We start from the raw sequence: 13154 nt of genomic DNA on the forward strand, positions 1-13154 counted from the left end.
AGTAGAACAAATGGATGTACTCAGGTTCACTTCAGCACAAGATCAAAAATAAAAATGGTCCAAACAAGACCTGCAATAAATAAAGAGCAAGTAAGGGCCAAACCAGGTGAATCTCTTACATTGTCCATCATATATAATAGCCATGGCATTTTCTGCTTTCACATTCTTGTTACTGAAATTCCATTACTCAAGTAGAACAGTACAAAGTAGTGGCTTAAGAAATTACTCAACTAGGATTAAAAAGGTGTTTGGAAAACCTACTGCTCAAATTTCTGAGAAGTAAAATTGTAATAATAACCATGTTATAACATAGGAAGGAAGGAAACAAGAGTATAACATAAATTCATGTATCATTCGTTCATTTGTTTTTCAAAATAAAATGAAAAAGCAACTGTTTTCTTCATTATTTGTCTCCAATACCAAAATGAAAAAAAAAACAAAACAAAACAAACGGATGACGATTCAATTTTTCAGTTTTGGATTTTGTGTTTAAATGAATAATGGAAAAAAAAAAACGTTTCCAGTTTCCGTGACTTAAATTGAGATGCCGGACTTTTGAGCTGCATACAGAATGATCCAGGACTGATCCCAGGACTGAACCAAGACTAAAACAGGATGAAAAAAAGGACTAAACCAGGTCTAAATCAAGTCTAAACCAGAACTGAACCAGGACTAAACCAGGTCTACCAGGACTAAACCAGAACTAAATTGGTCTCAGTCCTTGTCTCAGTTCTAGTCCTGGTCCCAGAACTAAGACCAGGACTGAGACCAGAACCAAACCAGGACTGAGACTGGTTTAGTCCTAGTTTAGACCTGGTTTAGTCCTGGTTCAGTTCTGGTTTAGACCTGGTTTAGTCCTGGTTCAGTTCTGGTTTAGACCTGGTTTAGTCCTGGTTCAGTTCTGGTTTAGACCTGGTTTAGTCCTGTTTCAGTCCTGTTTCAGTCCTTGTCCACAAAAGTCTGGCATCTCAATTTAAGTCACGGGAAATGTTTTTTTTTTCCATTATTCATTTAAACGCAAAATTGGAAACTGAAAAAAAAAAAAAAATCGTTCATTTTGGTTTTGGAGACAAACAATGAAGAAAACAGTTGTTTTTTTTTTTCATTTTTATTTTTGAAAAACAAATGTATTTTTGAATGAACAAATGACACATGGATGAACATAGATCAGAAGATTATGTGGCAGCGTAACACAAACCCTTTAAAAGTTGCTCAAGTAAATAAGTATCCGATAGACTTTATTGCTCTGCCTATATCTAACTTACGAACCAGAGTCTGGCCCATTCATTTGTATTATGGTGCTGTATGCTCGTGCACACTGGGGAGAATGAAATGAGCCATGTGCAGAGGAGATCTTGGTCGTGGGTCCAGGCGCGTCGTGTCCAGTGATTGTTGTTAAATTGGCAGTGAAATGTTGTTTTCTGCTTTGACAGTTCACAAAAGGATGCCCAGAGAAAACAGGCTTCCCCTAATCCAACAGGGCCATCTGTACTGCTTATTTAAAACACAACAGACCTGCGCAGTTTGAAGAGTATTTATTTGATGAGGTCCACTGGGTACGAGCATTATTCACAACTTAGCGGTAAACAAGGCATTCTGTCTCCATGTTTAAGAATCTCTGTTGTACTCAAACACAACAGATAGAAAGTTGAAATGCTTAAAAATGTAACTTTGCACAGCGGCTAATGTCGGTTCAGCAAGGAGGATTTTAATGAACCGTACTGGTACCGTGAAATTACATCACACTTGGAGGTACTGCATGGATGTGTATGGTGGAATGTTCAGCAGACACCATGGTGACACGTTTTCAGAATGTCCGTAAACCCAAGAAAAAATTACAAAATGGATTCTTTCAGCTCTTTCTGGTCAAACTGTGTCGAAACAAAGCTCAGATTAAAGTCTAAATTGATGAACAGTGCTTCAGACAGAGATTTTTGCCTCTTTCCTGTCACCATGGGGATGTTACTGCTCTGTCTACAATGTTCCACAATATCTTATTAGACTCAATCTTCATGGAGACAAACAGGTGAATCTCCCAGGTCAAGTTATCGGTCAGGATCTGTAGGTAACACTTTATCATAACTACACCTTACTTAGCCTTAATAAAGCATGAACAAAGACTTAATTAATAGTGAACAAAGATTTAATTAATAATGATTCACACTTAGTAAATGCTTAATAAAGCATAATTTGTCTTCACTTTAGAAAAGCTCTCAAAAAGACTTAACTAACAGATAACAGCTGCCTGAATGATCATTACATTGTATTATTAGTAAATCATTCTCTCATAGTTTACTAATGATTAATAAATGCTCAAATGGTTAGTTCATGAGTAATTAAGTATGAAATAATTATGAGTAACTATTCACAGCTCAGGCAAATTAAGTTCGAATTAAGGTAGTAATTAAGTAGTTACTAAGCGTAAATCATTATTAACTAAGTCTTTGTTCATTATTAATTAAGTCTTTCTTCACACTTTATTAAAGCTAAATAAGGTGTAGTTATTATAAAGTGTTACCGTTTTCTTTTCAGTGATTTCAAAGTCATGTCACTGCTTCCAGAAGGTGGAGAACGAAGAAGTCATTGATCGACAGATGTATTACAGACTGAATCCTGGTGACTCCGTTCCTTGCGTCTACGGCCTCCCAAAGATTCACAAACAGGGAGTACCTTTCAGACCCACTCTTTGTAGCACAGACTCCATCACGTACAATGTGGCCAAACACCTGAAGACCAATCTGGCCCAGTTGATGGGTAACACAGAGCACCATGTTGAGAACACAGCAGAATTCGTGAACAAAGTCAAGCATCTCCAGTTTGACCCGGACGAGACAATGGTTTCCTTTGACGTGACCTCTCTTTTCACTTGTATCTCTACTTTAGTGGCGGTGGAGGCAGCAAGAAGAAATCTACTGTAGGATACCAAGCTTCAAGAGAACTAAACTGTCATCTGACCAAATCTGCCAACAGCTGGAAATTTGTTTAAATACCACCTACTTCCAGTTCAGAGGAAACTTCTACAGGCAAATCCACGGCTGTGCGATGGGCTCACCGCTCTCTCCTATCACTGCTAAGTTAAAGAACAATTAGAAGAAAGTACCTTGGCCTTTTATCCAGGAACTTCACCCACACATTGGTACCGTTGTGTGGATGATAACTTTTCTAAAATCTAAATTCAAGAACCATTAACTGCACATATTAATGCTGTAGATCCGAATATTAAATTTGCTCGTGAAGATGCCAAGAACAACACATGGGCTTTACTAGATTGTGCAGTAGGAGAAGAAGAATAGGAGAAGATCTGCGACTCCAGGTGGAGGTCTTCAGAAAACCAACACACACGGACCAGTACCTGCTTTTTGATTCTCACCAGCCACTGCAGTGCAAAGTCGGAGCTTGGACATTACGACACAGGGGGTAAGTGGTTCCGACAAACACAGAGAGAAAGGAGAAAGAAAAACAACATGTGCAGAAATGGGCTTTCAATAAAACAACGAGAGCTAAAAAATTTGACAACAGAGAATCAGAACCCAGAACTCTTCAAAATCATCAACATTTATCCTACACACTAACCTGCTTCTGTAGCCTACACAATCTGCATTATTATATTATTGTCTCTTTATGTAGTAACAATATGTCTTTAAATAATTTTAGTGCTCTGTATTTGTCTGTAGAATTAAGTTGTTTTTTTTTTAAATGCTTGTATTAACCGGTCATCCAGACTATGTGTGGAAAGGTGACAAGAAGGTGATAGTAATTTAGAGTGATAAAAAGCCTATTGCTAGATAAGTTTAACACTATACTTCAGAACATTTCATTCCATTGTTAGCCCTGCTCAGTTAGGCTATGTTTACACTGAATCGAATCACTGTATCAGAAAGGATTTGCGTCCAGACACGTCGTTTCTGTGTCCGCAAGTCTTCCCTATCCACACAGCTTCGAGCATATTTGTTTACATTTTACAGAAACGAAACTTAAAACCGTATGACTAAATTGCATGAACTGAGTGCTCAAAAAACAGCTCGCTATTGTGCGCTGATGCGGTTCAGCTTCTGTTGGACTTAAAAAGGACACGACTCAGTGGAATATGAGTGTTCTCTCTGTGACAGAGGGGTGTCCTGCTGATGGTGAGTCTGTTCTGTACTTCTATCGCGTTGGAGATGGTTCATGTGAAACTTTTCAGAGATTATACGTCTGCAGGTTATTTAAACGCACAGACCGTAATATGAATGGACATATATCCTAGCCTCTTAGTGTTTGGGCGGTGAATTACGTCATGGCGCACAGACCTACGTCAGCATATCTGCGTTTTCAGGCGTCCACACAGTGCCGGATCAGATCTGTACTCAGATGAATTCATGGAAGCTGGCGGCACCAGATCGTTCCGTCTCTGGAGCAGTTTTCCATCAGATTAGTGCGGACGAACACTGCATCCGCAACGAAAAAGACTCGAATACGTACTAGTGTGGACGGAGCCTTAGTCCTTTCTATCCAGCGAGTTGTCTGTTCTTGGTAGTTGCTTTCTAAAGGTTCTCGCCAAACAAAAAACCTATGGGCAAGTTCAGTGTCTATGAAGTACAGTCTGGAAAGTTTGAACATACAGATCTGATCACTGGACCAAGAAGAAAGCAGAAAAGCTGAGAGGTCTTGAAGTTGATGAATTAAAAAAATAAAAAACACAAAAATGACATAGTGACTGCATAGAACTGACGACAGAAACAAATGTCTTACAACTTGGGGCTAAACGCTTTGGGAAAACCATTTATGAAGGAATGTAATGTAAGTTTAATTTCAAATGAGCCTGGATCAATGGGGCAGAAGGGTTTGGGGTCAGGTTTCATTTAGCCTGAAAAGCCCGAGGAAACACTGGAATGATCGGTGTTAATTGTTTGGCTTGTGGGGTCTGGTTATGGATGCTTATTACAAAATCATTACACTAATTGCCAAACAGAATGTGGAATTTTGATAGCCATGAAAAACTGCTCCATAAACTCGCACAATAGTGGACAGTTCTGTTATAATTGTTGTGAAATATCGAGCCCTTATGGAAATCCAATGTGTTTTGTTCTGTCTTGACAGGAGTAAACACAAGATGCCTTTAAATGGAGTAAAAAGGGATGGTTAGCTTGAGCGCACGCCTGTGATCTCGCGAGCTAAGTGCTGCTAACTGCGCTAATTGTGTTTCATGTCTGCACTTGTCACAAACAAAAGCCTCTGATGTCCATTTCACATTTGTTTTACCATGAGTCATTTAAGAATTAGTCTTTTTGTGCAGGAAAAAAAAAAAAACAGCTTAAATGAGCACCGTGGTATTAAAGGCCCATATGACGCTATTTTATTATCTATGATATAATGTTGTTTCCTCATCGTGAACACACCTGGAGTTGTGTTTTGTTTTATTCACACACGTTTAACACACAAATCCTGGATATTTAGGCTGAGTTCTTCTCTCAAACAGAAAGCACTCCGTTCCACCTTGTGATGTCATGTGGTAACACAGAGACTTAAGAGTTAGACTTAGACTTTATTGATCCACAAGGGAATTTTTTTGGACACAGTAGCTCCACACATCACAATATTATTTAATAACAAAGAGTAAAAAAGTTTTTGAGGGGGTAACAACTTATTTAATAATAAAGTAAATGTATTATTGTTATCAAAGGCCGTGTACCTGATTTTTCCCATGTATGTATGAGTAAAATTTGCTCAGTATACACATATTATACAGTATATACTCGGGTATACAATATGGAGCTCATGCAGCTCTTGAGATCAAAGCATGTCCCCTACAGAGAGTGTCCAGACGTCCCCAGCTGATTTTTTCAAAACCATTGAATTGTTCCAGTTTTATACAAGAGATTGTGTCCCTGTGTTTGACAAATTTGATCCCTGCCAACAGTAAAGAGAGGCATAAACTGTCATGTTTATATAAAATATAGAAAAGCTGCTTAAAAATTACCAAAACACAAAGAAAATGTGACTATACTGGCTCACATATTAGGCTGAGTGCACTTGTGTCACAGTTTTATTATTACCCACCAACCAAAACCAGGGCTGTCCCAGTTTTTGGTTTTGAAAATCTGGTCACACTACACCGACATGCTATCTAGTATCATAGTACTCAAGACTGGTCTTGGTCTCGAGACCGGCCTCAAGACTGCTTTTTTATGGTCTTGGTCTTGTCTCAGACTCGAGGTCTGACATACGATGATTGTGATCATATTTCATTACAGCTGGTAAATGTGGAGAGGCTGCACTGTAAAAAAAAACAGTAAGAGAATGTAACTGTAAATGTTGAACTTGAAAAAACTCACATTCTTCACTTTGAAGCAGTTTTCTGTAAAATGCCAGTAGGAATTAGATTAAAGAAGGGCTTCTCAAACTGTGGGACAGGGTCCAAAAAAGGGGTGAAGAGTGTTTCAGTGCAGTACAAATTCGCTTGGCTTATTTTAAGCTTAAATGAACCAGATCAAATGGAGGTAGATTTATATAAAAAAAAAAACAAAAAAAACACTGATATAAATGTGCCAAAATAACTGTAAAATACAAATAACTGTAGGAAATGACAAAAAGGGTCTCAGTCTTGACCTTTAAACGTCTTGGTCTTGATTAATGTGGTCTTGACTACAACACTAATGCTGTTTGCATCTAATGCAAAGGAAGTGTGCCTTAGCATGCTAGTTGCTGTTAGCTTTACTGTCACAACAAAACTCTGCACTGGTCTCTGAAAGCTGTGAAAGGTCATTATAAGCTCATTGTGATGAATAAATAGAATATTTGCAATGCATAAGGCAAAAGAAGAGTAACTTTGGCCACTGCAAAGAAGCTAGTTTTATTTTACACAGTTTTATTTTAGTTTTTTCACATTTTCCAGACAGTAAAAATCAGGTACAGCGCTTTTAAGTAATTGTAGATCAATACTGCAATTTAAAACGTCCATATAAATTAATGACGTCGTAAATCATCGCTATACAACAGACAAAAGCACAATACCACGACTAAACACGCCATAATCCGGACTAAACTCGCCTCTCTAGAACTGAACCAGGACTAACCCAACATAAATCTACACATGACACCCACTATACAGTCCCAGTCAAACCGAACGGCGCTCTCCCTTCGTATCTCCGCTTCCATCTCTCCCTCCTCCCCCTCTTGCTCTTTATCATGGCACCGAGGCCCCACTGGGAGGCTGTGATCTGTAGTGCACATCCTGAAGAATTAATGACTGCTAATGTACCAGTTAATGCAAAAAAGGCGGGACATCCATCATAACTGACAATTTAATAGCGCTTTCATAGAAGAGACCGGCCGCTTTGCTCCTATATGCTCGTCCGCGACTCTCCCCTACAGCCCACACACGCACAAAGCTCACATACGAGACTGCTTAAGCTAATAGGTAAATAGCAATGTATGAAAAAGCTTAAATACGTTTGCAGTAGACAGGGAGTTAATTAGCACTAGCCCGGAGATAGTGGGCTAATGAAGCAGCTCTAACGACGGACGCTAACGTATGAGAAGGCGCCCCCAAACCCTTTTATAATTAATTGTTCTTGATCAAGTCTGAATCAGCAGTTAAATGTAGTGGGGCGCTGGGCTGTTATAACGGAGCTGAGTCATGGCTTTAATCAGTCATTTTGGGGAGGAAATGGGAGAAAATGTAAAAGAAATGGACAAAAAATGTTAAGACTGAGTTTGGAAAAGTTCGAACGTCTGGATAGCGATGGCAGATCAGAAGAGTTGGAGGAAATGCTTGATATTTCGCGATAATGTTTGATAATCGTTCAGTTGTGTTTTAATAAAATGTATCTCATCTAATGCCTGTAAATGTCTTTTTTTTTAAATTAATGCACAGATATAGAGGCTTTGCACCGTCACGTGACCCCTATAGCAACGGTACCTATGCCGCCATGACACCGGACACGCTATGTCATTGACTTCAGTAGCATCGGAGAAACATGGGCAGGTTTTGTTGTGTATTTGGTTGTTCTAGACGCTCTGAAAACGATTCATTTCTTCACTGTTCCTCTGGAAATTACTCATCAGGAGCTCAAACAAGGGAATTATAGGGAAAAAAAAAAGGGAATTATGGCTAGAGAACATAAACCGTGAAGAGATTTCCTATGGTACCATCAAGACACACTCACGTCACTTTCATCAAGGTATTTGCTATTTAAATTGTTTCATAGTTTATTTAATGAGAGAAGCACATTTACTGAACTAAAATTTAAAAAGAAAACATTTGCAGTGTGAGTGGCAGTAGAAACTGTATCTTCCAGCGCACATATAAACATGTCACTCGTCGTAACCCGATGTTTTCTTTATTGTCTTGCTTATCCACAACTACGTCTTCTAGAATTAATCGATTTTGTGAGCAGATCTTTCTAACGTTTGCTAGGATCTTTTCATGTCCGATTCTTTCGAGGTTCGGCTCACAGAGTCTTCGACTCGTGCGCCATGTTGATCATAGGAGCTCAATGTGGGTTTGTTGAATCGTAAACTAGTGCGGGTTTTCCTGGATAAATTAATTAAATTTTAGTTCAGTAAATGTGCTTCTTTCATTAAATAAACTATGAAACAATTTAAATAGCAAATACCTTGATGAAAGTGACGTGAGTGTGTCTTGATGGTACCATAGGAAATCTCTTCACGGTTTATGTTCTCTAGCCATAATTCCTGTTTTTTTTCCCGATAATTCTCTTGTTTGAGCTCCTGATGAGTAATTTCCAGAGAAACAGTGAAGAAACGAATTGTTTTATCCCGTTCAGAGCGTCTAGAACAACCAAAAACACAACAAAACCTGCCCATGTTTCTCCGATGTTACTGAAGTCAATAGTATAGTGTGCCCGGTGTCATGGTGGCGTAGGTACCGTTGCTATAGGGGTCACATGACGGTGCAAAGCCTCTATAATGTTCCATTTTGAATTTAATTTGAATGTATTTGTCCCTTGAGATCTCTCCTCCTCATAGTTACAACAGCAAAAGACAAATATAGTAGGGCAAACAGTAGGTTACATAAATTCTAATAAACATAGAAAAAGCAAAATACAAACACAACCACACACACACACTCACACACACTTAACTGTTTGATACATAATAAATCAAATTTGAACAAAAACTAAGACAAGAGTTCAAATATGTATTGGTGTATTCATAAGGTGTAGGTATTAATATTGTGCTCTTTTGGGGTTTAGGTTAATAGTCAAATAGTCAATAATTGAATGTTGTTTTACTTGTATGGGGTATTGACTAGAGAGGTAACGATATCCAAACCTCATGCTACGATATTATCACGATGCGCATCTCACGGTACGATATTTATTGCGATATTTTGCAGAGGCTGATGTAATTGTAGATAGGACACGTTTCTGCTTTTAAAATACCTTGGCAAGATTTTGGTGTGAATCATTTCCGTCATAATCCCAAGAATTCAAGTAAAAACATATTTCATGTTATTTATTTATTTATATTATTACATATTACTTATTTATTCATTCATTATTATTATTTCATGTTGTCTGCACTGAAATGAACCATGGGATATGTAGTTCCCCATGTTTATAAGCTGTTGCTACTATAAAAGCATGCATTTAAGTAAAGGAACATGTAATTCGATATATTGTGAGACATTTGACGATACGATATCACGATATTTCGGTTATCGTTACATCCCTACTGCTAACACATAGATCACCATGTTACCTTTTATTGTTTAACATGTTTTATGAGTTTCACGTTCATTTCTGACTCTGAGACTCCCCACCCTTTGCTCTCTGCACTAACTCACTCCCCCTTCAGACAGCAATCGCATTACGATGAGCATCTTTAATGAAACTACTGCACATCACATCAGGTTTGTGCAGTCTCTCTCTCTCTCTCTCTTTAAAAAAAAAAAAAAAAGTTTATAACATTGTTCCATCAACAAAAGCATGCCTGAATATGTTTTATATGTCATCCATGTGTGTTTGAGTAATCTAGTGATCTCTCTCAGGCTCTATTCAAACCCTTCTTAAGGTTAGCTGTAAGAATCTGTCCAAAGCTCAGCCCACAAGTCTGCATCATCCATTCACTCACACGACAACTCTGCATAAATATACAAAAGCATGACACAAAACGTTACACAACAACGTGACAAACCTGCAGGATGAACGCTGATTGTGTTGTGATATCACTGAAGGGGGAGTGACTTAGCATGGGGAGCAAACGACTCAAAGCATCAAAAATGACACAGAAACGCACAAAACATGTTAACACGTTGGTTTAGGTGAATATTACATTTTCAGAACTGTAAAAGGTAAAATGGTGGTCTAAATATGTTATGTGTTTACAATTAATACCCCACAGAAGTCTAATACCCCCTCTTTAAAAAACAAAAAAAACAAAAAACAAAACCTTCAGTCCATAGCATGAATCAAAACTGAAATGAAACTATCTTACATTTTTCACTTATCTCATCTCAGTGTGCTGCGCTCATACATCACAGTGGTCCATAACACAACTGTTTATCACTGATACTCTGTTATGTGTGAAACTGCCCTGTCCGCCCTGCTCCTCTTTGGGCTGAACCAATATTCCTGGAACAGCGAGCACAGGAGATAATGTCCATCTGAGCACATCTAAAATGATGTCCAGAGCTTTGTCCAATCAATGCAGTGTCCAGAGGAAAGACTGAGCCCCTCTGCTCCACATGAGCTGCTAATGCACAGATACATTTACTTATACACACAACCATGAGCTCAGACTTCTATAGTTTTGACCTCATGAGCATATAACTCTGAACCAGATACTGTTTACTTTTACTTTACTACATCTGAGAGTGGGTATAAGTACTTTGTACTCCATTACATTTTTGAACTGGACTTTTTGAACAACAGTTATTGAGTGCATTTTGTTTTATGCCTGGTTTTAACATAATTTTTTCTTGGTTTTAGTTGCTGTGTGCATTTTAATTATTGCATGTTTAACTCTTCCCTTGTTGCCGTGACAACGCATCATGTGACATTTCAGTCCCTGACGCTGCAATCAGCGCTCAGTCTGTGCTCCGGCGGGAAGAAAGGAAACTTAATAGAGGAAGTAACTGGACTGAGGAGAGAAGGCTGTGGGAGACAGAGGACTCAGAGCAGCAGCGGGGCACTGGGGACGTGGGTCTGTGCGGCACAACAGCCACATGATGGCCACCGCAGCCAGAGGCCAGCTGCACAGCACGGCCAGCCAACACTAGAGCCCGAGAGAGCACCAAGACGTCTGACACCAGCAGCAGCAGGAGAGCAGGAAGGTCTCTCTGTGGTGTAAGTAACAGTGTTGTGTTGTGTTGATAGTCGTGGTTCTGGTTGTTGAAGTCTTTGGCCTAAGGCGCTGTGAGTACTCTGTACATGTAGTGGTGCTCTTAATGGAAATGGCTTAAGGCCATCTTTGTGGGTCGGTGGTGTACGGTCCTGGCTGTTTATGTTTATGTCCAGGTAGACAACAGACTGAGCGATCCGACATTGTGCCGCCAGTACCACGTCTTCAGGTTGCCCCGGACAGAGCACAGAACTCCGACTGAAGCTACAGTAGGCCATGGACTTGGGGGTAAACTGGAGCTCTTCTGATTTTGATTAACATCTTTAGCTACATTTTATTTTATTATAGTTCTTATAGTTTTATTATAGTTTATTTTTTTAGAACATCTATTGTAATAATAAATGTGTATTTATTATTCATTGCCTCCTTCCTGGTTACACAGAAAACAAGCTCTCTCATAAATGATCCTTAACTACATTTATTTGACCATTTGCATCATTCTAATCATCCCCACCATAACCACTCCCATTCTTACAGACTGACAAGTAAAAGTATTTTTTATTATAGTTTGAGACAGGACCAAGTTACATGTCAAATCTATGGAGAGGCGAGCCCACTCACAGTAAGAATGCAAGCTTTTATGTCAGTAACATCCCATGTTATTGCATAAATGCAAGATGGATATGTTTAATGCCATACTGGGACATTCCAGACAAAGCAATAACATCACCATGGAGACAAGTAGATGGTGGATCCTCCATAAGAAACGTTACACAGTGCACCTTTAAGTCACAAAATAGAACACTTCTTCCATTGTTGCTCGGAGCAAATTGTGACAAGTAGACAATGGGTGCCATAGAGGGACAATAATAATGGGAAAAGTTGAACAAAAACAAGAAGTTAAATGCTTGTTGTTGTCTCCGTTTGGAAAATAGGACTTTAACAGATGAGGGAGGCGCCGGGACAAATGAGGATGAATTTCCAGTGTTTACGTTCACTAAGATTGATTAGACTTATTCTGGGTTTAGGAGCTTATGGCACAGAATGAGGAGTGAAGGATGGACCTGATGGCGTCTAAAGACAGAGCTCCACTTGGAGAATCTAAGAAAATCAGAAATAAAATGACAGATTTTTATGATTCTCTAATTTTGATTTAATTTGTTGAGATGATAATGATTGTAAATATAAATTACAGTTTTGCACCAATCAAGAAGCAATTTACAAAGAAAAATATGTTGAAAATTACAAGAAGCAGAGAGTTTTAAAACATATTGTCTCAAAGTTTGATACAATTTACACGTAAGAAACACATATTTTCTAATTCTTCGAACATGATTTCAACAAAATAAAGGTGTGTATTTGTCACATAATAATTTCTGTGTATATTAGAGGAGTTTTGCTTGATAACAGTTATAGACTTTCCTATTGTGATGACACGATTTCCAACCAGAAAGACAAATTTTAAACCTAAAAAAAAGGCCATATCAGTAAAAGGAGTGTGAATGTTTTAGAGCAATTCGTAAATGATCTTAAGTGCGTTTTAGAAAAAAGAATAGTCTAACCTGTCAGAGGCACTTTAAATGTCACTCAGGTATAATAATAATGTTTATTTGGATATTTCATAAATGATAAATAGCATTATGTTCCAACAGTAATCGACAGATACATAAAGGCAATTATTTTACATTTCTAATCACAAATATACTCTAAAATAAATAAATAAATACATAAATAAATACTACTATTACTACTACTACTACTACTACTACTACTACTAATAATAATAATAATAATAATAATAATAATAATTCATTCCGATAATTTAAGTTTTTTCTATTATGATACTAAAAATAAAATCTTAAAGAAAA

This window comes from Boleophthalmus pectinirostris, unplaced genomic scaffold (genome assembly GCF_026225935.1).
Source record: "Boleophthalmus pectinirostris isolate CB_2022bp ecotype Guang Dong unplaced genomic scaffold, ASM2622593v1 HiC_scaffold_20, whole genome shotgun sequence".
Taxonomy (NCBI): domain Eukaryota; kingdom Metazoa; phylum Chordata; class Actinopteri; order Gobiiformes; family Gobiidae; genus Boleophthalmus; species Boleophthalmus pectinirostris.